The sequence below is a fragment of the Oncorhynchus keta genome, chromosome 6, assembly GCF_023373465.1.
Source record: "Oncorhynchus keta strain PuntledgeMale-10-30-2019 chromosome 6, Oket_V2, whole genome shotgun sequence".
Lineage (NCBI taxonomy): Eukaryota > Metazoa > Chordata > Actinopteri > Salmoniformes > Salmonidae > Oncorhynchus > Oncorhynchus keta.
Window position 1 is genome coordinate 6,963,212 of NC_068426.1, and position 26,200 is coordinate 6,989,411.

The 26,200-nt window shown below is 45.3% G+C and overlaps 1 protein-coding gene and 1 long non-coding RNA gene across 5 annotated transcripts in view; one reads left to right on the forward strand and one right to left on the reverse strand.

The window, feature by feature from the left end:
* Positions 1 to 26,200, reverse strand: part of nbeaa (neurobeachin a) — a 328,032-nt gene that overhangs the window by 288,241 nt on the left and 13,591 nt on the right.
* Positions 15,291 to 16,901, forward strand: LOC127930651 (uncharacterized). Of its 4 annotated transcripts, none has more exons than XR_008138610.1 (3): positions 15,291 to 16,032; positions 16,384 to 16,477; positions 16,868 to 16,901. It is a non-coding gene; the product is annotated as an uncharacterized LOC127930651 (long non-coding RNA). The 4 variants fall into 4 exon arrangements; XR_008138612.1 differs by lacking the exon at positions 16,384 to 16,477 and adding an exon at positions 16,696 to 16,773 and having other exon boundaries at positions 16,852 to 16,901; XR_008138611.1 differs by lacking the exon at positions 16,384 to 16,477 and adding an exon at positions 16,228 to 16,266 and having other exon boundaries at positions 15,291 to 15,954; positions 16,735 to 16,901.

Consider the following 26,200-nt stretch of genomic DNA (forward strand, 5'->3'; position numbering starts at 1 on the left):
TCTCTTTCTCTGTCTCTCCATCTCTCTTTCTCTGTCTCTCCATCTCTTTCTCTGTCTCTCCATCTCTCTTTCTCTGTCTCTCTGTCTCTCTTTCTCTGTCTCTCTTTCTCTGTCTCTCCATCTCTCTTTCTCTGTCTCTCTTTCTCTGTCTCTCCATCTCTCTTTCTCTGTCTCTCCATCTCTCTTTCTCTGTCTCTCTTTCTCTGTCTCTCCATCTCTCTTTCTCTGTCTCTCTTTCTCTGTCTCTCTTTCTCTGTCTCTCCATCTCTCTTTCTCTGTCTCTCCATCTTCTTTCTGTCTCTCCATCTCTCTTCTGTCTCTCCATCTCTTTCTGTCTCTCCATCTCTCTTTCTCTGTCTCTCCATCTCTCTTTCTCTGTCTCTCCATCTCTCTCTGTCTCTCCATCTCTCTGTCTCTCTGTCTCTCCATCTCTCTTTCTCTGTCTCTCCATCTCTTTTTCTCTGTCTCTCCATCTCTCTTCTCTCTGTCTCTTTTTCTCTGTCTCTCCATCTCTCTTTCTCTGTCTCTCCATCTCTTTCTCTGTCTCTCCATCTCTCTTTCTCTGTCTCTCCATCTCTCTTTCTCTGTCTCTCCATCTCTCTTTCTCTGTCTCTCCATCTCTTTCTCTGTCTCTCCATCTCTCTTTCTCTGTCTCTCCATCTCTTTGTCTGTCTCTCCATCTCTCTTTCTCTGTCTCTCCATCTCTTTCTCTGTCTCTCCATCTCTTTCTCTGTCTCTCCATCTCTCTTTCTCTGTCTCTCAATCTCTCTTTCTCTGTCTCTTTGTCATCTCTTTTCTCTTTCTCTCCATCTCTTTCTCTGTCTCTCCATCTCACTTCCTCTCCATCTCTCTTTCTCTGTCTCTCCATCTCTCTTTCTCTCCATCTCTCTTTCTCTGTCTCTCCATCTCTCTTTCTCTGTCTCTTCATCTCTCTTTCTCTGTCTCTCCATCTCTTTCTCTGTGTCTCCATCTCTCTTTCTCTGTCTCTCTTTCTCTGTCTCTCCATCTCTCTTTCTCTGTCTCTTCATCTCTCTTTCTCTGTCTCTCTTTCTCTGTCTCTCCATCTCTCTTTCTCTGTCTCTCCATCTCTCTTTCTCTGTCTCTTCATCTCTCTTTCTCTGTCTCTCCATCTCTCTTTCTCTGTCTCTCCATCTCTCTTTCTCTGTCTCTCTTTCTCTGTCTCTCCATCTCTCTTTCTCTCTCTCCATCTCTTTCTCTGTCTCTCCATCTCTTTTCTCTGTCTCTCCATCCATCTTTCTCTGTCTTTCTCTGTCTCTCCATCTCTCTTTCTCTGTCTCTCCATCTCTTTCTCTGTCTCTCCATCTCTCTTTCTCTGTCTCTCCATCTCTTTTCTCTGTCTCTCCATCTCTCTTTCTCTGTCTCTCCATCTCTTTCTCTGTCTCTCCATCTCTCTTTCTCTGTCTCTCCATCTCTCTTTCTCTGTCTCTCCATCTCTCTTTCTCTGTCTCTCCATCTCTTTCTCTGTCTCTCCATCTCTTTCTGTCTCTTCATCTCACTTTCTCTGTCTCTCCATCTCTCTTTCTCTGTCTCTCCATCTCTCTTCCTCTCCATCTCTCTTTCTCTGTCTCTCCATCTCACTTTCTCTGTCTCTCCATCTCTCTTCCTCTTCATCTCTCTTTCTCTGTCTCTCCATCTCTTTTTCTCTGTCTCTCCATCTCACTTTCTCTGTCTCTCCATCTCTCTTCCTCTTCATCTCTCTTTCTCTGTCTCTCCATCTCTTTTTCTCTGTCTCTCCATCTCTTTCTCTGTCTCTTCATCTCTCTTTCTCTGTCTCTCCATCTCTTTGTCTGTCTCTCAATCTCTCTTTCTCTTTCTCTCCATGTCTTTGTCTCTCTCAATCTCTCTTTCTCCTTCTCTCCATCTCTTTCTCTGTCTCTTCATCTCTCTTTCTCTGTCTCTCCATCTCTTTGTCTGTCTCTTCATCTCTCTTTCTCTGTCTCTCCATCTCTTTGTCTGTCTCTCAATCTCTCTTTGTCTTTCTCTCCATCTCTTTCTCTGTCTCTCAATCTCTCTTTCTCTTTCTCTCCATCTCTTTGTCTTTCTCTCCATCTCTTTGTCTGTCTCTCAATCTCTCTTTCTCTGTCTCTCCATCTCTTTCTCTTTCTCTCCATCTCTTTGTCTGTCTCTCAATCTCTCTTTCTCTTTCTCTCCATCTCTTTGTCTTTCTCTCCATCTCTCTTTGTCTGTCTCTTCATCTCTCTTTCTCTGTCTCTCCATCTCTCTTTCTCTGTCTCTCCATCTCTCTTTCTCTGTCTCTCCATCTCTCTTTCTCTGTCTCTCCATCTCTTTCTCTGTCTCTCCATCTCTCTTTCTCTGTCTCTCCATCTCTTTGTCTTTCTCTCCATCTCTCTTTGTCTGTCTCTTCATCTCTCTTTCTCTGTCTCTCCATCTCTTTGTCTGTCTCTTCATCTCTCTTTCTCTGTCTCTCCATCTCTCTTTCTCTGTCTCTCCATCTCTCTTTCTCTGTCTCTCCATCTCTCTTTCTCTGTCTCTCCATCTCTTTGTCTTTCTCTCCATCTCTCTTTGTCTGTCTCTTCATCTCTCTTTCTCTGTCTCTCCATCTCTTTGTCTTTCTCTCCATCTCTCTTTGTCTGTCTCTTCATCTCTCTTTCTCTGTCTCTCCATCTCTTTGTCTTTCTCTCCATCTCTTTTTCTCTGTCTCTCTTTTTCTCTCTCCATCTCTCCTTTACTCTCTTCTGTACACATGGGACCAAAAGTCCTCAGACCCCCACAGAAAACAGTCCCTTAACTCAAGTGTAGGGGACACACACATATATCACAGGAGGCTGTAGATGGGAGGACAGCTCATAATAACGTCTGGAATGGAGCCAACGGAACTGTAATCAAACATTGTTCTATTCCATTCATTCCTTTCCAGCCTTTATTACGAGCTCGTCCTCCCCTTCTGTGGCTCAGCTGGTAGAGCATGGCGCTTGTAACGCCAGGGTAGTGGGTTCGACCAGCCACCCATGTGAATGTATGCACATCTCTTACCCCTCCCTCTCTAAATGGCTATTATTATTATTATTATAAGCAGTGCACCTTATCCCTCCTCTCTCTGCAGTGCACCATCCTCCTCTCTCATCCATCTCTCTCATCCCTTTCTCTCTCTCTCCCAAAGTAAGAACAGCAGTTAATTTCTGTCTCACAGATCACACACACATTAGCACACACACACACACACACATTATCACACACACACACACATATTCACACACACACACATAATCACACACACACACTCACACACAAATACACACACACTGTGCCAGCACAACAGAGCTGTGATAAATAAGGGACTCGGTGATTGTCAAGCAAATAACTGGTGGGTAATTAAAATAAACACATTTAGCATCTCCTGGCTACAATACATTTTTTAAAGTCTAATAAATCCATGTAATATAGCCATCACAATAAATCCATTATTTATTTTAGACAGGTCTAAAGAAACATGAAGAAAATGTAGTTTATTTCAGAAGAACAGAACAGCATACAACTACCGAATATTTCTCTCTCTCTCTCTCTCTCTCTCTCTCTCTCTCTCTCTCTCTCTCTCTCTCTCTCTCTCTCTCTCTCTCTCTCTCTCTCTCTCTCTCTCTCTCTCTGTCTTTCTCAGTCTCCATCAGGCACTAATTATTGTTTGAAACTAAAAGAACTAAGAACAGATACAGCCCCTGGTTCACTCCTGACCTGACTGCCCTTGACCAGCACAAAAACATCCTATGGCGTACTGCATTAGCATCGAAAAGCCCCCGCGATATGCAACTTTTCAGGGAAGTCAGGAACCAATATACTCAGTTAGGAAAGCTAAAACTTGCTTTTTCAGACAGACATTTGCATCCTGCAGCACTAATTCCAAAAACTTCTGGGACACTGTAAAGTCCATGGAGAATAAGAGCAGCTCCTCCCAGTTACCCACTGTACTGAGGACAGGAAACACTGTAAAGTCCATGGAGAATAAGAGCACCTCCTCCCAGTTACCTACTGCACTGAGGACAGGAAACACTGTAAAGTCCATGGAGAATAAGAGCAGCTCCTCCCAGTTACCCACTGCACTGAGGACAGGAAACACTGTAAAGTCCATGGAGAATAAGAGCAGCTCCTCCCAGTTACCCACTGCACTGAGGACAGGAAACACTGTAAAGTCCATGGAGAATAAGAGCAGCTCCTCCCAGTTACCCACTGCACTGAGGACAGGAAACACTGTAAAGTCCATGGAGAATAAGAGCAGCTCCTCCCAGTTACCCACTGCACTGAGGACAGGAAACACTGTAAAGTCCATGGAGAATAAGAGCACCTCCTCCCAGTTACCTACTGCACTGAGGACAGGAAACACTGTAAAGTCCATGGAGAATAAGAGCACCTCCTCCCAGTTACCTACTGCACTGAGGATAGGAAGCACTGTAAAGTCCATGGAGAATAAGAGCAGCTCCTCCCAGTTACCTACTGCACTGAGGATAGGAAACACTGTAAAGTCCATGGATAATAAGAGCAGCTCCTCCCAGTTACCCACTGTACTGAGGACAGGAAACACTGTAAAGTCCATGGAGAATAAGAGCAGCTCCTCCCAGTTACCTGCTGCACTGAGGACAGGAAACACTGTAAAGTCCATGGAGAATAAGAGCAGCTCCTCCCAGTTACCCACTGCACTGAGGACAGGAAACACTGTAAAGTCCATGGAGAATAAGAGCAGCTCCTCCCAGTTACCTACTGCACTGAGGACAGGAAACACTGTAAAGTCCATGGAGAATAAGAGCAGCTCCTCCCAGTTACCCACTGCACTGAGGACAGGAAACACTGTAAAGTCCATGGAGAATAAGAGCAGCTCCTCCCAGTTACCCACTGCACTGAGGCTAGGAAACACTGTCACCACCAATAAATATACTAGTCGATCATTTCAAGAAACATTTTTTTACGGCCGGACATGCATTCCACCTGGCTACCCCGGTCAACAGCCCTGCACCCTCCACAGCAACTTTCGACTCTGTCAATCACCACATTCTTATTGGCAGACTCAACAGCCTTGGTTTCTCAAATGACTGCCTCGCCTGGTTCACCAACTACTTCTCAGATAGAGTTCAGTGTGTCAAATCTGAGGGCCTGTTGTCCGGACCTCTGGCAGTCTATTGGGGTGCCACAGGGTTCAATTCTCGGGCTGACTCTCTTCTCTGTATACATCAATGATGTCGCTCTCGCTGCTGGTGAGTCTCTGATCCACCTCTACGCAGACGACACCATTCTGTATACTTCTGGCCCTTCTTGGGACACTGTGATAACTAACCTCCAGATGAGCTTCAATGCCATACAACTCTCCTTCCGTGGTCTCCACCTGCTCTTAAATGCTAGTAAAACTAAATGCATGCTCTTCAACCAATCACTGACCGCACCCGCCCGACTAGCATCACTACTCTGGATGGTTCTGACTTAGAATATGTGGGCTATAAATACCTAGGTGTCTGGTTAGACTGTAAACTCTCCTTCCAGACTCACATTAAGCATCTCCAATCCAAAATTAAATCTAGAATCAGCTTCCTATTTTGCAAACAAAACTTCCTTCAATCATGCTGCCAAACATACCCTCCTAAAACTGACTATCCTACCTATCCTTGACTTCGGCGATGTCATTTACAAAATAGCCTCCAACACTCTACTCAGCAAACTGGATGCAGTCTACCACAGTGCCATCCGTTTCGTCACCAAAGCCCCATATATTACCCACCACGGCGACCTGCATGCTCTCGTTGGCTGGCCCTCACTACATATTCGTCGCCAAACCCACTGGCTCCAGGTCATCTATAAGTCTTTGCTAGGTAAAGCCCCGCCTTATCTCAGCTCACTGGTCACCATAGCAACACCCACCCGTAGCACACGCTCCAGCAGGTATATCTCACTGGTTACCCCCAAAGCCAACACCTCATTTGGCCGCCTTTCCTTCCAGTTCTCTGCTGCCAATGACTGGAACGAATTGCAAAAGTCACTGAAGTGTGTGTGTGTGTGTGTGTGTGTGTGTGTGTGTGTGTGTGTGTGTGTGTGTGTGTGTGCGTGCGTGCGTGCGTGCGTGCGTGCGTGCGTGCGTGCGTGCGTGCGTGCGTGCGTGCCAGTGTGTGTGTGTGTGTGTGTGAACACATTTATTTCCTAAATGGAAAGGCCATGAGTGATGGTGACTGGACAGTAATAATAATACACCAGACCTAAACTAACTACACCAGACCTAAACTAACTACACCAGACCTAAACTAACTACACCAGACCTAAACTAACTACACCAGACCTAAACTAACTACACCAGAACTAAACTAACTACACCAGACCTAAACTAACTACACCAGACCTAAACTAACTACACCAGAACTAAACTAACTACACCAGAACTAAACTAACTACACCAAACCTAAACTAACTACACCAGACCTAAACTAACTACTCCAGTACTAAACTAACAACACCAGACCTGAACTAACTACACCAGACCTGAACTAACTACACCAGACCTAAACTAACTACACCAGTACTAAACTAACTACACCAGACCTGAACTACCTACACCAGACCTAAACTAACTACACCAGACCTGAACTAACTACAACAGACCTAAACTAACTACACCAGACCTAAACTAACTACACCAGACCGGTGTGTGTGTGTGTGTGTGTGTGTGTGTGTGTGTGTGTGTGTGTGTGTGTGTGTGTGTGTGTGTGTGTGTGCGTGGATGGGGGGGCTGTATACATTGTGCTGACTGTAAGATGGTGCCTCAGTGTTGTGACCTTGGTGATCAAGGACCGTGTGGCCAGGAGTAATGAGAGAGAGAGAGAGGGGGGGGGGGGGTGCAGTGTAGAAACAGCCCCTCGGCCGTTGACCTTCATGATCCTAGAGAGTAGGATATACTGTAGACATTAGCAATATGGTAATAGCTTCTTGCCATGAAATATTGACCTTAATGTTTACACATATCCAATTCCTTCAGATCCCTACAGATCCCGTACAGATCCCTACAGGGCCCTTACAGATCCCTACAGGTCCCTTCCAAATCCCTACAGATCCCTTACAGATCCCTACAGGTCCCTTACAGATCCCTACAGATCACTACAGATCCCTACAGATCCCTTAGAGATCCCTTCAGTTCCCTTACAGATCCCTACAGATCCCTTCAGACCCCTACGGATCCCTTACAGATCCCTACAGATCCCTTATAGATCCCTTCAGTTCCCTTACATATCCCTACAGATCCCTACAGATCCCTACATATCCCTACAGATCCCTTAGAGATCCCTTCAGTTCCCTTACAGATCCCTACAGATCCCTTCAGATCCCTACAGATCCCTACAGATCCCTTAGAGATCCCTTCAGTTCCCTTACAGATAATAATCCCTACAGATCCCTTCAGATCCCTACAGATCCCTTACAGATCCCTTCAGTTCCCTTACAGATCCCTACAGATCCCTACAGATCCCTTACAGATCCCTACAGATCCCTTACAGATCCCTTCAGTTCCCTTCAGTTCCATTCAGATCCCTACAGATCCCTTCAGATCCCTACAGATCCCTTACAGATGCCTACAGATCCGTTACAGATCCCTTCAGTTCCCTTACAGATCCCTACAGATCCCTTCAGATCCCTACAGATCCCTTACAGATCCCTACAGATCCCTTAGAGATCCCTTCAGTTCCCTTACAGATCCCTACAGATCCCTTCAGTTCCCTACAGATCCCTACAGATCCCTACAGATCCCTTAGAGATCCCTTCAGTTCCCTACAGATCCCTTCAGATCCCTACAGATCCCTTACAGATCCCTTCAGTTCCCTTACAGATCCCTACAGATCCCTTACAGATCCCTACAGATCCCTTAGAGATCCCTTCAGTTCCCTTACAGATCCCTTCAGATCCCTACAGATCCCTACAGATCCCTACATATCCCTTAGAGATCCCTTCAGTTCCCTTACAGATCCCTACAGATCCCTTCAGATCCCTACAGATCCCTACAGATCCCTACAGATCCCTTACAGATCCCTTCAGTTCCCTACAGATCCCTTCAGATCCCTACAGATCCCTACAGATCCCTTAGAGATCCCTTCAGTTCCCTTACAGATCCCTACAGATCCCTTCAGATCCCTACAGATCCCTACAGATCCCTACAGATCCCTTACAGATCCCTACAGATCCCTTAGAGATCCCTTCAGTTCCCTACAGATCCCTTCAGATCCCTACAGATCCCTTACAGATCCCTTCAGTTCCCTTACAGATCCCTACAGATCCCTTACAGATCCCTACAGATCCCTTAGAGGTCCCTTCAGTTCCCTTACAGATCCCTACAGATCCCTTCAGTTCCCTTACAGATCCCTACAGATCCCTTCAGATCCCTACAGATCCCTTCAGATCCCTACAGATCCCTACAGATCCCTACAGATCCCAACAGATCCCTTCAGTTCCATTCAGATCTCCACTTAAAGGGATATACAGAGGCTAAGGGTTCTATTCTTCCATAATGTTTCTCCTCTGTCTGGTATTATAGACAGAGACAAAAACACAGGGAGAATGACAGAATAAAATAAGACTGGAGAACTTCACTCACCAGACATATGGTACAGGCAAACCTTGGGTCTATAAACAAAACCATCAACACACACACACACACACATACACACACTCACACACACACACACACACACACACAGGCACGCACGCACGCACGCGCACACACACACACACACACACACACACACACGCACGCGCACACACACACACACACACACACACACACACACACACACACACACACACACACACACACACACACACACGAGTGAAGCCGCTTGGTCTATAAAAATCCCCATCAGAATCAATCAACCTGTATTTGAACAGCAACATTTCTCACAGAGAATTCATTCGAATGATAAAAGATAAACAGAAGATAAACACGCCAAACTAAAAATAACCCCGAGATGTTCAATATCATGACGTCAGTCACAAACACACCTAGAGTCAAGGGCCCTTGGTTGTTATGACAGCAGCTGTAACAACACATTATTCCTCTCCTCTAATCCAAACAGACACAGGGTCGGACAGCCTCGCTGCACAGATCTATGTTAACAATGGGTTCAAGGCAGACGGCAGAATGACATCAGTCCTACTTGAGAATAGGTGTTACACCCCCACACCCCCACACCCCACACCCCCACACCCCACACCCCCACACCCCCACACCCACACACCCCACACCCCACCCCCACACCCCCACACCCCACACCCCCACACCCCACACCCCACACCCCACACCCCACACCCCCACAACCCACCGCCTCTCCTCCCCACACCCCCCGCCTCTCCTCCCCACACCCCCACACCCCCACACCCCCACCGCCTCTCCTCCCCACACCCCCACCGCCTCTCCCCCCACACCCCCACCGCCTCTCCTCCCCACACCCCCACACCCCCACACCCCCACCACCTCTCCTCCCCACACCCCCACCGCCTCTCCCCCCACACCCCCACCGCCTCTCCTCCCCACACCCCCCACCGCCTCTCCTCCCCACACCCCCACCGCCTCTCCTCCCCACACCCCCACCGCCTCTCTCTCCCCACACCCCCACCGCCTCACCTCCCCACACCCCCACACCCCCCCCCACAACCCACCGCCTCTCCTCCCCACACCCCCACAACCCACCGCCTCTCCTCCCCACACCCCCACACCCCTCACCCCCCCCGCCTCTCCTCCCCACACCCCCACCGCCTCTCCTCCCCACACCCCACACCCCCACACCCACACCGCCTCTCCTCCCCACACCCCCCCGCCTCTCCTCCCCACACCCCCACCGCCTCTCCTCCCCACACCCCCACACCCCTCACCCCCACCGCCTCTCCTCCCCACTCCCCCACCGCCTCTCCTCCCCACACCCCCACCGCCTCTCCTCCCCACACCTGGACAATGAAATGATTGGTATGTTGAATTACAATCCTGAACAAAAATATATATGCAATCATTTACACGTTTTTATTGAGTTTGAATTTGTTTTTATTAGCAGCAGCTACTCTTCCTGGGGTTTATTATAGATCCCCATTAGTTCCTGTCAAGGCAGCAGCTACTCTTCCTGGGGTTTATTATGGATCCCCATTAGTTCCTGTCAAGGTAGCAGCTACTCTTCCTGGGGTTTATTATGGATCCCCATTAGTTCCTGCCAAGACAGCAGCTACTCTTTCTGGGGTTTATTAATGATCCCCATTAGTTCCTGCCAAGACAGCAGTTACTCTTCCTGGGGTTTATTATGGATCCCCATTAGTTCCTGCCAATGCAGCAGTTACTCTTCCTGGGGTTTATTATGGATCCCCATTAGTTCCTGCCAATGCAGCAGTTACTCTTCCTGGGGTTTATTATAGATCCCCATTAGTTCCTGCCAAGGCAGCAGCTACTCTTCCTGGGGTTTATTATAGATCCCCATTAGTTCCTGCCAAGGCAGCAGCTACTCTTCCTGGGGTTTATTATGGATCCCCATTAGTTCCTGTCAAGACAGCAGCTACTCTTCCTGGGGTTTATTATGGATCCCCATTAGTTCCTGTCAAGACAGCAGCTACTCTTCCTGGGGTTTATTATGGATCCCCATTAGTTCCTGCCAAGGCAGCAGCTACTCTTCCTGGGGTTTATTATGGATCCCCATTAGTTCCTGTCAAGGCAGCAGCGACTCTTCCTGGGGTTTATTATGGATCCCCATTAGTTCCTGCCTAGGCAGCAGCTACTCTTCCTGGGGTTTATTATGGATCCCCATTAGTTCCTGTCAAGGCAGCAGCTACTCTTCCTGGGGTTTATTATAGATCCCCATTAGTTCCTGTCAAGGCAGCAGCTACTCTTCCTGGGGTTTATTATGGATCCCCATTAGTTCCTGTCAAGGTAGCAGCTACTCTTCCTGGGGTTTATTATGGATCCCCATTAGTTCCTGCCAAGACAGCAGCTACTCTTTCTGGGGTTTATTAATGATCCCCATTAGTTCCTGCCAAGACAGCAGTTACTCTTCCTGGGGTTTATTATGGATCCCCATTAGTTCCTGCCAATGCAGCAGTTACTCTTCCTGGGGTTTATTATGGATCCCCATTAGTTCCTGCCAATGCAGCAGTTACTCTTCCTGGGGTTTATTATAGATCCCCATTAGTTCCTGCCAAGGCAGCAGCTACTCTTCCTGGGGTTTATTATAGATCCCCATTAGTTCCTGCCAAGGCAGCAGCTACTCTTCCTGGGGTTTATTATAGATCCCCATTAGTTCCTGCCAAGGCAGCAGCTACTCTTCCTGGGGTTTATTATGGATCCCCATTAGTTCCTGTCAAGACAGCAGCTACTCTTCCTGGGGTTTATTATGGATCCCCATTAGTTCCTGTCAAGACAGCAGCTACTCTTCCTGGGGTTTATTATGGATCCCCATTAGTTCCTGCCAAGGCAGCAGCTACTCTTCCTGGGGTTTATTATGGATCCCCATTAGTTCCTGTCAAGGCAGCAGCGACTCTTCCTGGGGTTTATTATGGATCCCCATTAGTTCCTGCCAAGGCAGCAGCTACTCTTCCTGGGGTTTATTATGGATCCCCATTAGTTCCTGCCAAGGCAGCAGCTACTCTTCCTGGGGTTTATTATGGATCCCCATTAGTTCCTGTCAAGGCAGCAGCTACTCTTCCTGGGGTTTATTATGGATCCCCATTAGTTCCTGCCAAGGCAGCAGCTACCCTTCCTGGGGTTTATTATGGATCCCCATTAGTTCCTGTCAAGGCAGCAGCGACTCTTCCTGGGGTTTATTATGGATCCCCATTAGTTCCTGCCAAGGCAGCAGCGACTCTTCCTGGGGTTTATTATGGATCCCCATTAGTTCCTGCCAAGACAGCAGCTACTCTTCCTGGGGTTTATTATGGATCCCCATTAGTTCCTGCCAAGGCAGCAGATACTCATCCTGGGGTTTATTATGGATCCCCATTAGTTCCTGCCAAGGCAGCAGCTACTCTTCCTGGGGTTTATTATGGATCCCCATTAGTTCCTGCCAAGACAGCAGCTACTCTTCCTGGGGTTTATTATGGATCCCCATTAGTTCCTGTCATGACAGCAGCTACTCTTCCTGGGGTTTATTATGGATCCCCATTAGTTCCTGCCAAGACAGCAGCTACTCTTCCTGGGGTTTATTATGGATCCCCATTAGTTCCTGCCAAGGCAGCAGCTACTCTTCCTGGGGTTTATTATGGATCCCCATTAGTTCCTGCCAAGGCAGCAGCTACTCTTCCTGGGGTTTATTATGGATCCCCATTAGTTCCTCCCAAGACAGCAGCTACTCTTCCTGGGGTTTATTATGGATCCCCATTAGTTCCTGCCAAGGCAGCAGCTACTCTTCCTGGGGTTTATTATGGATCCCCATTAGTTCCTGCCAAGGCAGCAGCTACTCTTCCTGGGATTTATTATGGATCCCCATTAGTTCCTGCCAAGGCAGCAGCTACTCTTCCTGGGGTTTATTATGGATCCCCATTAGGTTACGGTTAGGGTTACGGTTAGGGTTACGGTTAGGGCTACGGTTAGGAGAGAGGAGAGAGAGAAAAAGAGGAGAGACAGAGAGAGAAAGAGAGGAGAGAGAGAGGAGAGAGACAGAGAGGAGAGAGACAGAGAGGAGATAGAGAGAAAGAGACAGAGAGGAGAAAGACAGAGAGGAGAGAGAGAGAGAGGAGAGAGACAGACAGAGAGACAGAGAGACAGACAGAGAGAGAGAGAGAGAGAGAGAGAGAGAGAGAGAGAGAGAGAGAGAGAGAGAGAGAGAGAGAGAGCAGAGAAACGAGAGAGAGCAGATGATAAATGGAGAGAGAGAGCACAGAGGAAGATGGACAAACGCCAGATTTGAAGTGAACTGCCTCTGAACCATAGGACAGACCATGACTCGACCTTGAGAGAGGTAAGCTGCATTACAGCACACATACTCTCACGCTGAAACACACACATAGACACACAATTTAACACACACACACACAGCTGTACTGTGGAAGCCAGCCAGGACTGTTTGGAAAGGTAAAATCTGATTATAGCAGCGGTTCTCAAACTGAGGGTCACGACCCCATGTGGGATCGACTGATATGAAAATGGGCTTGAGGAGAATTTCCAAAATCCTGTAAAAAATATATACAGCACCAATCAACAGTTTGGACACACACCTACTCATTCCAGGGTTTTTCTTTATTTTTACTATTTTCTACATTGCAGAATAATAGTGAAGACATTAAAACTATAAAATGACACATATGGAAGCATGGAGTAACCAAAAAAGTAACCAAGTCCATATTATGGTAAGAACAGGTAGGGGTGGTATACAGCCCTATTTGGTAAAAGACCAAGTCCATATTATGGTAAGAACAGCTCAAATAAGCAAAGAGAAATGACAGTCCATCACTACTTTAAGACATGAATGTCAGACAATCCTTCATGTCTATCAGTCGCAAAAACCATCAAACGCTATGATGAAACTGGCCCTCATGAGGACCGCCACAGGAAAGGAAGACCCCGAGTTACATCTGCTGCAGAGGATATGTTCATTAGAGTTATATACTCTGTGAATAAATGCTTCACAGAGTTCAAGTAACAGACACATCTCAACATTGACTGTTCAGAGGAGACTGTGTGAATCAGGCCGGTAGAATTGCTGCAAAGAAACCACTACTAAAGGCCAATAATAATAAGAAGAGACTTGCTTGGGCCAAGAAACACGAACATTAGACCGGTGGACATCTGTCCTTTGGTCTGATGAGTCCAAATCTGAGATGTTTGGTTCCAAGCGCCTTGTCTTTGTGAGACGCAGAGTAGGTGAACCGATGATTCCGCGTGTGTGGTTCCCACCATGAAGCATGGAGGAGGAGGTGTAATCCAATTGAGATGGTTTGGGATGAGTTGGACCACAGAGGAAAAGCCACCAACAAGTTTTTTTAAAACATTTATTTAACTAGGCAAGTCAGTTAAGAACAAATTCTTATTTTCAATGACGGCCTGGGAACAGTGGGTTAACTGCCTTGTTCAGGGGGAGAACAACAGATTTTTACCTTGTCAGCTCAGGGATTCGATCTTGCAACCTTTCGGTTCCTAGTCCAACGCTCGAACCATTCGCCTACTTGCCGCGCCAAGTGCTTAGCATACGTTTTAACTCCTTCAAGACTGTTGGAAAAGCATTCCAGGTGAAGCTGGTTGAGGTAATGCCAAGAGTGTGCAAAGCTGTCATCAAGGCAAAGGGTAGAATCTGAAGAATCTCAAATATAAAATATATTTTGATTTGTTTAACACTGTTTTGGTTACTACATGATTCCATATGTGTTATTTCATAGTTTTGATGTCTTCACTATTATTCTACAATTGAGAAAATATTTTTAAAAAATATGAAAAACCCTGGAATGAGTAGGACTGGTACTGATTATTAAAAAAATATATATATTATAATATCGTCTTTGTATCTCAAAAGCATTGTAATGTGATTAACCTTAAAAATGTTAATGAAAATTATAGAGAGCCCTTAGATCATGGTAACAGGCTCCACTTGACCGTTGCACTTGAATCACTTGATTCATTCCCACCGTGAATGATTCATTCCCAAAAGGCCTTTCAGATTAGAGGGTCTAGATATCTACACCAACAGGCCTTTCAGATTAGAGGGTCTAGATATCTACACCAACAGGCCTTTCAGATTAGAGGGTCTAGATATCTACACCAACAGGCCTTTCAGATTAGAGGGTCTGGGTATCTACACCAACAGGCCTTTCAGATTAGAGGGTCTAGATATATACACCAACAGGCCTTTCAGATTAGAGGGTCTAGATATCTACACCAACAGGCCTTTCAGATTAGAGGGTCTAGATATCTACACCAACAGGCCTTTCAGATTAGAGGGTCTAGATATCTACACCAACAGGCCTTTCAGATTAGAGGGTCTAGATATCTACACCAACAGGCCTTTCAGATTAGAGGGTCTAGATATCTACACCAACAGGCCTTTCAGATTAGAGGGTCTAGATATCTACACCAACAGGCCTTTCAGATTAGAGGGTCTAGATATATACACCAACAGGCCTTTCAGATTAGAGGGTCTAGATATCTACACCAACAGGCCTTTCAGATTAGAGGGTCTAGATATCTACACCAACAGGCCTTTCAGATTAGAGGGTCTAGATATCTACACCAACAGGCCTTTCAGATTAGAGGGTCTAGATATCTACACCAACAGGCCTTTCAGATTAGAGGGTCTAGATATCTACACCAACAGGCCTTTCAGATTAGGGGTCTAGATATCTACACCAACAGGCCTTTCAGATTAGAGGGTCTAGATATCTACACCAACAGGCCTTTCAGATTAGAGGGTCTAGATATCTACACCAACAGGCCTTTCAGATTAGAGGGTCTAGATATCTACACCAACAGGCCTTTCAGATTAGAGGGTCTAGATATCTACACCAACAGGCCTTTCAGATTAGAGGGTCTAGATATCTACACCAACAGGCCTTTCAGATTAGAGGGTCTAGATATCTACACCAACAGGCCTTTCAGATTAGAGGGTCTAGGTATCTACACCAACAGGCCTTTCAGATTAGAGGGTCTAGATATCTACACCAACAGGCCTTTCAGATTAGAGGGTCTAGGTATCTACACCAACAGGCCTTTCAGATTAGAGGGTCTAGATATCTACACCAACAGGCCTTTCAGATTAGAGGGTCTAGATATCTACACCAACAGGCCTTTCAGATTAGAGGGTCTAGATATCTACACCAACAGGCCTTTCAGATTAGAGGGTCTAGGTATCTACACCAACAGGCCTTTCAGATTAGAGGGTCTAGATATCTACACCAACAGGCCTTTCAGATTAGAGGGTCTAGATATCTACACCAACAGGCCTTTCAGATTAGAGGGTCTAGATATCTACACCAACAGGCCTTTCAGATTAGAGGGTCTAGGTATCTACACCAACAGGCCTTTCAGATTAGAGGGTCTAGATATCTACACCAACAGGCCTTTCAGATTAGAGGGTCTAGGTATCTACACCAACAGGCCTTTCAGATTAGAGGGTCTAGGTATCTACACCAACAGGCCTTTCAGATTAGAGGGTCTAGGTATCTACACCAACAGGCCTTTCAGATTAGAGGGTCTAGATATCTACATCAACAGGCCTTTCAGATTAGAGGGTCTAGATATCTACACCAACAGGCCTTTCAGATTAGAGGGTCTAGATATCTACACCAACAGGCCTTTCAGATTAGAGGGTCTAGGTATCTACACCAACAGGCCTTTCAGATTAGAGGGTCTAGGTATCTACACCAACAGGCCTTTCAGATTAGAGGGTCTAGGTATCTACACCAACAGGCCTTTCAGATTAGAGGGTCTAGGTATCTATACCAACAGGCCTTTCAGATTAGAGGGTCTAGATATCTACACCAACAGGCCTTTCAGATTAGAGGGTCTAGATATCTACACCAACAGGTCTTTCAGATTAGAGGGTCTAGGTATCTACACCAACAGGCCTTTCAGATTAGAGGGTCTAGATATCTACACCAACAGGCCTTTCAGATTAGAGGGTCTAGGTATCTACACCAACAGGCCTTTCAGATTAGAGGGTCTAGGTATCTACACCAACAGGCCTTTCAGATTAGAGGGTCTAGGTATCTACACCAACAGGCCTTTCAGATTAGAGGGTCTAGGTATCTATACCAACAGGCCTTTCAGATTAGAGGGTCTAGATATCTACACCAACAGGCCTTTCAGATTAGAGGGTCTAGGTATCTACACCAACAGGCCTTTCAGATTAGAGGGTCTAGGTATCTATACCAACAGGCCTTTCAGATTAGAGGGTCTAGATATCTACACCAACAGGCCTTTCAGATTAGAGGGTCTAGATATCTACACCAACAGGTCTTTCAGATTAGAGGGTCTAGGTATCTACACCAACAGGCCTTTCAGATTGGAGGGTCTAGATATCTACACCAACAGGCCTTTCAAATTAGAGGGTCTAGGTATCTACACCATAAAGCAGTGGTTCCCAAACTAGGGGTCGCAACCCCATGCGGGGTCGCCTGATATGGCTAACAAAAAGATATATATATATATAAAATGTGGTTGACCTTAAAAGTCTAAATGAAAATAATTCAAATCTAACAGATCAAATTTAACCAGTGAGCAGACGAGAAAGACTGAGAAAAGGCTTAACTTAACTGTTGGAATCTTTCCCATGATGCACGGCTCGGCTCTCTACGCTGTGAAACCACACACTATCGCAGAGACTATGATATTACCGACCGCAGGTGATATGGTGAAAACAACGTGTTGGGAGGCAGAGGCACAGAAACTCACATCAATACCTTTGTCAGATAACACTGTGAAACTAAGTATTGATGCTATTGTTAGCAATCAAGAGGAAACTCTGACTGAACGAGTCAAAACTCCCCAGTTTATGCTCTCCAAATAGACGTTAGGTGTGAGGGCCGAGACGCGTTGACTTTTGTTTGCTACACGTCGGGGAATGTTATTCACGAGGACATGTTGTCCTGTCTCACGATTACCAAGCATAAAATGTCACATGGGATGGTCAGTGTGCTGTGTGGCTATATTAATGAGAAACAGATGTTATATGGGATGGTCAGTGTGCTGTGTGGCTATATTAATGAGAAACAGATGTCATATGGGATGGTCAGTGTGCTGTGTGGCTATATTAATGAGAAACAGATGTCATATGGGATGGTCAGTGTGCTGTGTGGCTATATTAATGAGAAACAGATGTCATATGGGATGGTCAGTGTGCTGTGTGGCTATATTAATGAGAAACAGATGTTATATGGGATGGTCAGGGTGCTGTGTGGCTATATTAATGAGAAACAGATGTTATATGGGATGGTCAGTGTGCTGTGTGGCTATATTAATGAGAAACAGATGTCATATGGGATGGTCAGTGTGCTGTGTGGCTATATTAATGAGAAACAGATGTGTCATATGGGATGAGTGTGGTCTATATTAATGAGAAACAGATGTTATATGGGATGCTGTGTGGCTATATTAATGAGAAACAGATGTCATATGGGATGGTCAGTGTGCTGTGTGGCTATATTAATGAGAAACAGATGTTATATGGGATGGTCAGTGTGCTGTGTGGCTATATTAATGAGAAACAGATGTTATATGGGATGGTCAGTGTGCTGTGTGGCTATATTAATGAGAAACAGATGTTATATGGGATGGTCAGTGTGCTGTGTGGCTATATTAATGAGAAACAGATGTCATATGGGATGGTCAGTGTGCTGTGTGGCTATATTAATGAGAAACAGATGTTATATGGGATGGTCAGTGTGCTGTGTGGCTATATTAATATTAATGAGAAACAGATGTCAATATGGGATGGTCAGTGTGCTGTGTGGCTATATTAATGAGAAACAGATGTTATATGGGATGGTCAGTGTGCTGTGTGGCTATATTAATGAGAAACAGATGGGATGGTCATGTGCTGTGTGGCTATGGGATGGGGATCAGTGTGCTGTGTGGCTATATTAATGAGAAACAGATGTTATATGGGATGGTCAGTGTGCTGTGTGGCTATATTAATGAGAAACAGATGTTATATGGGATGGTCAGTGTGCTGTGTGGCTATATTAATGAGAAACAGATGTTATATGATGTTATATTAATGATGGTCATGGGATGGTGCTGTGTGGCTATATTAATGAGAAACAGATGTCATATGGGATGGTCAGTGTGCTGTGTGGCTATATTAATGAGAAACAGATGTTATATGGGATGGTCAGTGTGCTGTGTGGCTATATTAATGAGAAACAGATGTTATATGGGATGGTCAGGGTGCTGTGTGGCTATATTAATGAGAAACAGATGTCATATGGGATGGTCAGTGTGCTGTGTGGCTATATTAATGAGAAACAGATGTCATATGGGATGGTCAGGGTGCTGTGTGGCTATATTAATGAGAAACAGATGTTATATGGGATGGTCAGTGTGCTGTGTGGCTATATTAATGAGAAACAGATGTTATATGGGATGGTCAGTGTGCTGTGTGGCTATATTAATGAGAAACAGATGTTATATGGGATGGTCAGGGTGCTGTGTGGCTATATTAATGAGAAACAGATGTTATATGGGATGGTCAGTGTGCTGTGTGGCTATATTAATGAGAAACAGATGTTATATGGGATGTTATATGTGGTCATATTAATGAGAAACAGATGTGCTGTGTGGCTGTTATATTAATGAGAAACAGATGTCATATGGGATGGTCAGTGTGCTGTGTGGCTATATTAATGAGAAACAGATGTTATATGGGATGGTCAGTGTGCTGTGTGGCTATATTAATGAGAAACAGATGTTATATGGGATGGTCAGTGTGCTGTGTGGCTATATTAATGAGAAACAGATGTTATATGGGATGGTCAGTGTGCTGTGTGGCTATATTAATGAGAAACAGATGTTATATGGGATGGTCAGTGTGCTGTGTGGCTATATTAATGAGAAACAGATGTTATATGGGATGGTCAGTGTGCTGTGTGGCTATATTAATGAGAAACAGATGTCATATGGGATGGTCATATTAATGTGTGGGATGGTCTGTGCTGGCTATATTAATGAGAAACAGATGTTATGGGATGGGATATTAATGGAAACAGATGTCATATGGGATGGTCAGGGTGCTGTGTGGCTATATTAATGAGAAACAGATGTTATATGGGATGGTCAGGGTGCTGTGTGGCTATATTAATGAGAAACAGATGTTATATGGGATGGTCAGGGTGCTGTGTGGCTATATTAATGAGAAACAGATGTCATATGGGATGGTCAGTGTGCTGTGTGGCTATATTAATGAGAAACAGATGTTATATGGGATGGTCAGTGTGCTGTGTGGCTATATTAATGAGAAACAGATGTTATATGGGATGGTCAGTGTGCTGTGTGGCTATATTAATGAGAAACAGATGTTATATGGGATGGTCAGTGTGCTGTGTGGCTATATTAATGAGAAACAGATGTCATATGGGATGGTCAGTGTGCTGTGTGGCTATATTAATGAGAAACAGATGTTATATGGGATGGTCAGTGTGCTGTGTGGCTATATTAATGAGAAACAGATGTCATATGGGATGGTCAGTGTGCTGTGTGGCTATATTAATGAGAAACAGATCTCATGGGATAAAATGGTGGGATTTGGCACATCTGGGACTCCATCTATGGTGGGACGGAGGACAGGCCTCTGCACTCTGGTTATGACTGTGTCTCCCTCTGATATTCTGAGATATAGCAGGTCACTTCCATTTTGTAAACTACATCCAACCACATCCATTGTGCTCACGTCAGTTCACAAAACAACGTGGAGACGTGAGATCAGAGCATGACGACGCTCTATTTCACACCTAAGCTTGGTGGTTATCCACGGCGTGGAAAGGATTTTCACATTTTGAGAGGAAAAGCGTTGTCATTCGCAATGGATATGACAAAACAGACTTTGTTAACTTTCTGTGAAACTAACATTAAAAACGTGTCTCCTTGCCGACGTAACAGACATATCTGGGGACCTGAACGAACTGAACGCACACAGGGGAAATACACACACACATTCTATAGATGAGGAACCTGAACGCACACAGGGGAAATACACAAACACATTCTATAGATGAGGAACCTGAACACACGCAGGGGAAATACACAAACACATTCTATAGATGAGGAACCTGAACGCACACAGGAGAAATACACACACACATTCTATAGATGAGGGACCTGAACGCACACAGGGGATATACACACACACATTCTATAGATGAGGAACCTGAACGCACACAGGGGAAATACACAAACACATTCTATAGATGAGGGACCTGAACACACGCAGGGGAAATACACAAACACATTCTATAGATGAGGAACCTGAACGCACACAGGGGAAATACACAAACACATTCTATAGATGAGGGACCTGAACGCACACAGGGGAAATACACACACACATTCTATAGATGAGGAACCTGAACGCACACAGGGGATATACACACACACATTCTATAGATGAGGAACCTGAACGCACACAGGGGATATACACACACACATTCTATAGATGAGGAACCTGAACACACACAGGGGAAATACACACACACATTCTATAGATGAGGAACCTGAACGCACACAGGGGATATACACACACACATTCTATAGATGAGGAACCTGAACGCACACAGGGGATATACACACACACATTCTATAGATGAGGGACCTGAACGCACACAGGAGAAATACACACACACATTCTATAGATGACGAACCTGAACGCACACAGGAGAAATACACACACACATTCTATAGATGAGGAACCTGAACGCACACAGGAGAAATACACACACACATTCTATAGATGAGGAACCTGAACGCACACAGGAGAAATACACACACACATTCTATAGATGAGGAACCTGAACGCACACAGGAGAAATACACACACACATTCTATAGATGAGGGACCTGAACGCACACAGGGGAAATACACACACACATTCTATAGATGAGGAACCTGAACGCACACAGGGGAAATACACACACACATTCTATAGATGAGGAACCTGAACGCACACAGGAGAAATACACACACACATTCTATAGATGAGGGACCTGAACGCACACAGGGGATATACACACACACATTCTATAGATGAGGGACCTGAACGCACACAGGAGAAATACACACACACATTCTATAGATGAGGAACCTGAACGCACACAGGGGAAATACACACACACATTCTATAGATGAGGGACCTGAACGCACACAGGAGAAATACACACACACATTCTATAGATGAGGAACCTGAACGCACACAGGGGATATACACACACACATTCTATAGATGAGGGACCTGAACGCACGCAGGGGATATACACACACACATTCTATAGATGAGGAACCTGAACGCACACAGGGGAAATACACACACACATTCTATAGATGAGGAACCTGAACGCACACAGGGGAAATACACACACACATTCTATAGATGAGGGACCTGAACGCACACAGGGGAAATACACAAACACATTCTATAGATGAGGAACCTGAACGCACACAGGGGATATACACACACACATTCTATAGATGAGGGACCTGAACGCACACAGGGGATATACACAAACACATTCTATAGATGAGGGACCTGAACGCACACAGGAGAAATACACACACACATTCTATAGATGAGGAACCTGAACGCACACAGGGGAAATACACACACACATTCTATAGATGAGGAACCTGAACGCACACAGGGGAAATACACACACACATTCTATAGATGAGGAACCTGAACGCACACAGGGGATATACACACACACATTCTATAGATGAGGAACCTGAACGCACACAGGGGATATACACACACACATTCTATAGATGAGGAACCTGAACGCACACAGGGGAAATACACACACACATTCTATAGATGAGGAACCTGAACGCACACAGGGGATATACACACACACATTCTATAGATGAGGAACCTGAACGCACACAGGGGATATACACACACACATTCTATAGATGAGGGACCTGAACGCACACAGGGGAAATACACACACACATTCTATAGATGAGGAACCTGAACGCACACAGGGGAAATACACACACACATTCTATAGATGAGGAACCTGAACGCACACAGGGGAAATACACAAACACATTCTATAGATGAGGAACCTGAACGCACACAGGGGAAATACACACACACATTCTATAGATGAGGAACCTGAACGCACACAGGAGAAATACACACACACATTCTATAGATGAGGAACCTGAACGCACACAGGGGATATACACACACACATTCTATAGATGAGGAACCTGAACACACACAGGGGAAATACACACACACATTCTATAGATGAGGAACCTGAACGCACACAGGGGATATACACAAACACATTCTATAGATGAGGAACCTGAACGCACGCAGGGGAAATACACAAACACATTCTATAGATGAGGAACCTGAACGCACACAGGGGAAATACACAAACACATTCTATAGATGAGGAACCTGAACGCACACAGGGGAAATACACACATTCTATAGATGAGGAACCTGAACGCACACAGGGGAAATACACACACACATTCTATAGATGAGGGACCTGAACGCACACAGGGGATATACACAAACACATTCTATAGATGAGGAACCTGAACGCACACAGGGGAAATACACACACACATTCTATAGATGAGGAAACTGAACGCACACAGGGGATATACACAAACACATTCTATAGATGAGGAACCTGAACGCACACAGGAGAAATACACACACACATTCTATAGATGAGGAAACTGAACGCACACAGGGGAAATACACACACACATTCTATAGATGAGGAAACTGAACGCACACAGGGGAAATACACACACACATTCTATAGATGAGGAAACTGAACGCACACAGGGGAAATACACACACACATTCTATAGATGAGGAACCTGAACGCACACAGGGGATATACACAAACACATTCTATAGATGAGGAACCTGAACGCACACAGGAGAAATACACACACACATTCTATAGATGAGGAACCTGAACGCACACAGGAGAAATACACACACACATTCTATAGATGAGGAACCTGAACGCACACAGGGGATATACACACACACATTCTATAGATGAGGAACCTGAACACACACAGGGGAAATACACACACACATTCTATAGATGAGGAACCTGAACGCACACAGGGGATATACACAAACACATTCTATAGATGAGGGACCTGAACGCACACAGGGGATATACACACACACATTCTATAGATGAGGAACCTGAACGCACACAGGGGATATACACACACACATTCTATAGATGAGGAACCTGAACGCACACAGGGGATATACACACACACATTCTATAGATGAGGAACCTGAACGCACACAGGGGAAATACACACACACATTCTATAGATGAGGAACCTGAACGCACACAGGGGATATACACACACACATTCTATAGATGAGGAACCTGAACGCACACAGGGGAAATACACACACACATTCTATAGATGAGGAACCTGAACGCACACAGGGGAAATACACACACACATTCTATAGATGAGGAACCTGAACGCACACAGGGGATATACACACACACATTCTATAGATGAGGGACCTGAACGCACACAGGGGATATACACACACACATTCTATAGATGAGGAACCTGAACGCACACAGGGGAAATACACACACACATTCTATAGATGAGGAACCTGAACGCACACAGGGGAAATACACACACACATTCTATAGATGAGGAACCTGAACGCACACAGGGGAAATACACACACACATTCTATAGATGAGGAAACTGAACGCACACAGGGGAAATACACACACACATTCTATAGATGAGGAAACTGAACGCACACAGGGGATATACACACACACATTCTATAGATGAGGAACCTGAACGCACGCAGGGGAAATACACACACACATTCTATAGATGAGGAACCTGAACGCACGCAGGGGATATACACACACACATTCTATAGATGAGGAAACTGAACGCACACAGGGGATATACACAAACACATTCTATAGATGAGGGACCTGAACGCACACAGGGGAAATACACACACACATTCTATAGATGAGGAACCTGAACGCACACAGGGGAAATACACAAACACATTCTATAGATGAGGAACCTGAACGCACACAGGGGAAATACACAAACACATTCTATAGATGAGGAACCTGAACGCACACAGGGGAAATACACAAACACATTCTATAGATGAGGGACCTGAACGCACACAGGGGAAATACACAAACACATTCTATAGATGAGGGACCTGAACGCACACAGGGGAAATACACACACACATTCTATAGATGAGGGACCTGAACGCACACAGGGGAAATACACACACACATTCTATAGATGAGGAACCTGAACGCACGCAGGGGAAATACACACACACATTCTATAGATGAGGGACCTGAACGCACACAGGGGAAATACACACACACATTCTATAGATGAGGGACCTGAACGCACACAGGGGAAATACACACACACATTCTATAGATGAGGAAACTGAACGCACACAGGAGAAATACACACACACATTCTATAGATGAGGAACCTGAACGCACACAGGAGAAATACACACACACATTCTATAGATGAGGAACCTGAACGCACACAGGGGAAATACACAAACACATTCTATAGATGAGGAAACTGAACGCACACAGGGGAAATACACACACATTCCATAGATGAGGGACCTGAACGCACACAGGGGAAATACACACACACATTCTATAGATGAGGAACCTGAACGCACGCAGGGGAAATACACACACACATTCTATAGATGAGGGACCTGAACGCACACAGGGGAAATACACACACACATTCTATAGATGAGGGACCTGAACGCACACAGGGGAAATACACACACACATTCTATAGATGAGGAAACTGAACGCACACAGGAGAAATACACACACACATTCTATAGATGAGGAACCTGAACGCACACAGGAGAAATACACACACACATTCTATAGATGAGGAACCTGAACGCACACAGGGGAAATACACAAACACATTCTATAGATGAGGGACCTGAACGCACACAGGGGAAATACACACACACATTCTATAGATGAGGAACCTGAACGCACGCAGGGGAAATACACACACACATTCTATAGATGAGGAACCTGAACGCACGCAGGGGAAATACACACACACATTCTATAGATGAGGGACCTGAACGCACACAGGGGAAATACACACACACATTCTATAGATGAGGGACCTGAACGCACACAGGGGAAATACACACACACATTCTATAGATGAGGAAACTGAACGCACACAGGAGAAATACACACACACATTCTATAGATGAGGAACCTGAACGCACACAGGAGAAATACACACACACATTCTATAGATGAGGAACCTGAACGCACACAGGGGAAATACACAAACACATTCTATAGATGAGGGACCTGAACGCACACAGGGAAATACACACACACATTCTATAGATGAGGGACCTGAACGCACACAGGGGAAATACACACACACATTCTATAGATGAGGAACCTGAACGCACGCAGGGGAAATACACACACACATTCTATAGATGAGGGACCTGA